Source organism: Propithecus coquereli, unplaced genomic scaffold (genome assembly GCF_000956105.1).
Source record: "Propithecus coquereli isolate 6110/MARCELLA unplaced genomic scaffold, Pcoq_1.0 Scaffold542, whole genome shotgun sequence".
Classification (NCBI taxonomy): Eukaryota; Metazoa; Chordata; class Mammalia; order Primates; family Indriidae; genus Propithecus; species Propithecus coquereli.
The window spans coordinates 82,084-87,256 of NW_012151308.1; the positions used below are offsets into that span (position 1 = coordinate 82,084).

Here is a 5,173-nt window from a genome sequence, read left to right on the forward strand (position 1 = left end):
GGAACCCCTATCATCCTCAGGTTTGGTTTTTTCACATAATCCCACATTTCTTGTAGGCTTATTTCTTTTCTCTTAATTTTCTGTTCGATTTCTGTGACTGACTTATTTAATTGGAAGGAGTTGTCTTCAATCTCTGAGATTCTTTCTTCTGTTTGATCTATCCTGTTCTTGAGGCTTTCCACGGTGTTTTGTAGTTCCCTGTATAAGTTCTTCATTTCCAGGAGGTCGGTTTGATTTTTAATATTTCAATTTCTTTAGTGAATTTTTCTTCCAAGTCCTGGATTTTTTTTGTGCTTTGTGTTGGTTATCTATTTTTTCTTGCATATCATTCAGCTTTCTTGCAATCCATATTTGAAATTCTTCTTCTGTCATTTTAGTGTTCTGAGTTTGGTTAACGTCCATTGCTGGGGAGCTGTTGTTCCTCTTTTGGGGTGTGCTTTCCGTTTGATTCTTCATACTTCCAGAGTTCTTTCGCTGGTTCCTTCCCATCTTGATCAGTTGTTCCTTCTTGCCTTTAGATTTTCGTTTGGATAATGACACACCCTGTTTAGTCTCTGAGCCAGTAGGTTGTGTTTGAGGGTGAGATTTGACCACACCCTTTATGATGAATCAGTAGATGCAGTAAAACGATGTGCAGAATGACCTCCCTGTCAGTAGGTGGCACTTGCAGGGAGGAGCAAGCTGTGGTGCTGTTTTCCTGTGGTGCTCTTATTCCTCTAGAGAGGCCCTCATGTGCCTCGGGTGGTGGGTGGGGCCCTGGGATTTCCAGGTGTGTCCTTATTCTCCACCTCAGTGGGAGGAGTGAGTCTGGGTGGGGCTGGGTTGGGCAAGCCTGCCCTCAGACTCCACAACTGCTGCTAGCAGGTTCAAAGGTGTACTCTTTGTTTCTGTACGAAGCTGCCCGGAGGGGCTGAAATGGCTCCACTCAGCTGAAAGTCTGGGCTTGGGGGCTGGGGCTGTCCAAGACCCACACTCTGGAGCAGGTCTCACTCCCTCCACTCTCCCCCTCTCCGTGTCCTCTCTCAGGCCTCTGCCAGCAAGCGGGATCTCAGGCTGATGGATCTTCCCTGGCTGTGACATGGGACAGGAGGTTCCCTACCCAGGATCGTAGCCTGAGTTGGGTACACAGCCCTCTTTTGGGAGGAGGGTTGCTGCTCCGGCATGCTGATCTGCCCCTGAAGGCACACACTCCTCAGTAGGCTGTTTCACAGATCTCTCCTCTGTGCCCCAGGGCAGTGCGATCATGACCTGGGTGTACAGGGTCTCATCTGCAGGCCTGACCCCTGGACCCTGGAGATCAATCCCTGACCCTGCCAGGGGAAGAGGTGCTGGTCTTGAATCACCTACAGGGTGCCCAAGCTGGATCGATTTCACTCCACCTCGGGATTTGCCCCACTCTCCTAGAGTCCTCAGGCAAGTAGCACCTGAGAGGGCTGGCGGGTAGGGAGCTCGCAGTCTGAGTTCCCCTCAGTCTGATGTAGGGCCCCAAAAGGAAAGGTCTCGTTCCTTGGAGATGCCTCTGTGTGATGGCTAAATTGTCTTTCTGGGCACACACGGGTAGGGAGGGGGACAGAGAGAATGTAGCATTATGGCATCTGCCGATAGGCTGGGTCTGAGCCCGGGGATGTGCCGGAGGGGACTGGGAATCTGGCCCTGAGTCCGCAAGAGGCCACTGCTCACTGACAGCAGCCGTCTCTGGGCTGGTGTCGGCAGGTCTCTCCAGCCACTCAGGAGCCCACCAGCAGTCCAAGATGCAAGGGAGGGGGAAGTTAACAGCTCCCCCTACCTTTGTCGCTGGTCTCCAAGCCTCTCGGGACCTTTCTCCTTCCAGTTCTCCTCTGCAACGTGTTCCCGTGGAGTCTCCTGTAGTTTCAGGCACCCTTCCTTCTGACCCTCACCCAATCTGTGTTTCTCTGCTCGCTTATTTTTTTTCTTTCTTCTAAAATTCATCTTTTTTGCAGAGACATTCTGACTGGCAGCTTGTCTCATCCACCATCCAAAACTAGTCTTTTTAAGTCAGTTATCCAATAATGATTTTGAATTGTTAAAAAAAGACACGATGACAGCCCCGGAGTCAAAGCCGGTTCCCAGCCAGGTCTTGTCCTGCAGTCGCCTGCCCCCTCTTTTGTTTCAACGTGACAGATGCCACTGTGTCCTTCATCAAGGACTTCCTGGCAGGTGGAGTGGCCGTGGCCATCTCCAAGACCGCGGTAGCGCCCATCCAGCGGGGTCAAGCTGCTGCTGCAGGTGCAGCATGCCAGCAAGCAAATCATTGCAGATAAGCAATACAAGGGCATTATATGGACTGTGTAGTTCGTATCGCCAAGCAGCAGGGAGCCTGTCCTTCTGGCATGGTGACCTGGCCGACGTCATCAGATACTTCCCCACCCAGGCTCTCAACTTTGCCTTCAAAGATAAATACAAGCAGATTTTCCTGGGTGGTGTGGACAAGAGGACCCAGTTTTGGTGCTACTTTGTGGGGAATCTGGCATCAGGTGGTGCCGCTGGGGCCACATCCCTGTGTTTTGTGTACCGTCTTGATTTTGCCCATACCCGTCTAACAGCTGATGTGGGTAAAGCTGGAGCCGAAAGGGAATTCAGAGGCCTCGGTGAGTGCTTGGTTAAGATCTACAAATCCGATGGGATTGGTGGCCTGTACCAAGGCTTTAACATGTCTGTGCAGGGAATTATCTACCGTGCTGCCTACTTTGGTATGTATGACACTGCAAAGGGAATGCTTGCACATGCCAAGAATTCTCACATCATCATCAATTGGATGATGGCACAGTTTGTCACTGCTGTTGCTGGGTTGACTTCCTATCCATTTGACACTATTCATCGCCATATGATGATGCAGTCAGGGCGCAAAGGAACTGACATCATGTACATAGGCACAGTTGACTGCTGGAGGAAGATCACTCGAGATGAAGGAGGCAAAGTTTTTTTCAAGGGTGCATGGTCCAATGTTCTCAGAGGCATGGGTGGTGGTGGTGCTTTTGTGCTTGTCTTGTAGGAGGAAATCAAGAAGTACACATAAGTTATTTCCTAGTTTCTCCCTGTGAACAGGCATGTTGTATTATATAACATATCTTGAACATTCTTGACAGACTCGTGGCTGTCTATCAATGGCAACTATTTACTGGTTGAAAATGGGAAGCAATAATATTCATCTGACCCGTTTTCTGTTAAAGCCATTTCCATGATCATGATGGGACTCAATTATATTTTTTATTTCCATCACTCCTGATGAATAACAAATTTGAAGAAATAAAAACATCTGAAATACAAAAAAAAAAGACACTACTTATCTTTATCAGTTCCTGTTAGTCAGTATGCCATGTTTTTTTGGGAGGGGGTTTGTTTATTGTTTAAAAAAAAATACATAGAATATCTTTTAAACTGGATCTCCAAAATATTTTCAAGGGCATAATGGAATAAAGATTATACTAACTAGGTAAAAGCATATTTATATAGACATATGTAGCTTTATTTATTTATTTACTTATTCTGAGACAGAGTCTCACTCTGTAGCCGGGGCTAGAGTGCCACGGTGTCAGCCTGGCTCACAGCAACCTCCTGGGCTCAAGCGACCCTCCTGCCTCAGCCTCCTGAGTAGCTGAGTAGTTGGGCGCATGCCATCACGCCTGGCTAATTTTTTCTTTTTTCTTTTTTTTTTTTTTTTAGTAGAGATGGGGTCTCTCTCACTCAGGCTGGTCTCGAACTCCTGACCTCAAATGATCCTCTCGCTTCGGCCTCCCAGAGGCACTGTGCCAGGCCCTAGATCTAGCTTTATAGGTGTGATTTGTTTTACTAAAGGAAATTAAAACAAAAACAAATGAGAAAAATTTGACTTGAAGTTGCAGATAGGCATCCAAAAATTTAAAGAAGCAAACTAGTTGTCTTCAAAAATCAGAATTTTTTTTTTGTCTAATACTAATGTGTTTAGACCAGTGGTCCGAAACACAAGTGTTTTGAAGGGTAAAAAGAAAAGTAGGATAATGACATACAGTAAAGCAGTACATTAAACAGAGAGTATTGGCAACAAATGCATATCGGAGATTGCAAGCTCCATCTAATATCTCTGTATCTATCTGCCTGCCTAATCTGTTATCTAATCTTTTAATTTACCTATTAATATCTACCTAGCTATCTAATCTAGCTAATCTATCTGTATATCTAATTGTTCATGACAATCCAATCTTATCTACAAGTCAAATTCTTCCAGGATTCAGCCAGACTGTGACCTCTGGGATAGTGCAGATAAAAAAGCTACACTGTAACACACACTCTCATACACTTGTTTGTAATTATTCAATATTGAAGGCAAGAGTATTTTGCCTTGAGAATGATGAGAAAGAGTGAATCAGACTCTGAAGTGATTTCATCCCCCACATTCCCTTTTGACATTTCCTTTCTCCTCTTCCTTTTTTCTCCTCCTTATCCTATATTTGTTCCATGATCTTCTGTCTTTCTCCCACACTCCAGCAGTATCCAGGCCAGGCTCTGGGCCTCATGCAGGAAGGTATATCCCATTTCTAGTGGTGGGGAGAAGAGTGGAAGAGGCAGCCTCTTTAAGAGGGTGTGATCCTCAGACTGTCTAGGCAATGGGGGCATCTACTGGGTATGTAGGGAAGATTGTCCCCATCCTGGGGTGGTTAACAAAGCCTTCCTATGAGGCTGGTCAGTGTATATGTTTTCTGATCATTGTCCTTATTGTTTAAGCTTGGTCAAGTCATTAAGAATTGCTGAAACAATTATTTTATTAAAATATGGTAGTAAATGGGGTGTATACACACGCCCTTAAATAAAGATTCTAGTAACAGTTCCTGTTTGAAATATGACTTGTACAAATTTTATACATTTGGATTTGGTGCAGATTTTCAGAAACATAATGGGTATAAAAAGATTTTCTAAACTTACTGTTCTTAAAAAAAAAAGCTTAATATTTTCCTCCTTCCCATGCTTCTTTGTCTCTGCCAATCAAATCCCACGTCTCACAACTCAGCTCAATTGTCATTTGACTCCACAAATTCTTTCAGACTAACCCTAGTATACAATCTCTTGCTCTTCTAAATCTATCAAGTAGTATTTTGATGTTTACCTTTTAGTGGCATTATTTGATAGTATATATCATAATTATATGTGACTATGTCTCATCTTCTCTACTCTAATG

General features: G+C 44.9%; 1 pseudogene; it reads left to right on the plus strand.

Annotated features, from left to right (window-relative positions):
* Positions 1–1,243: 1,243 nt before the first annotated feature.
* Positions 1,244–3,108, plus strand: LOC105820884 (annotated as a pseudogene).
* Positions 3,109–5,173: the final 2,065 nt, after the last annotated feature.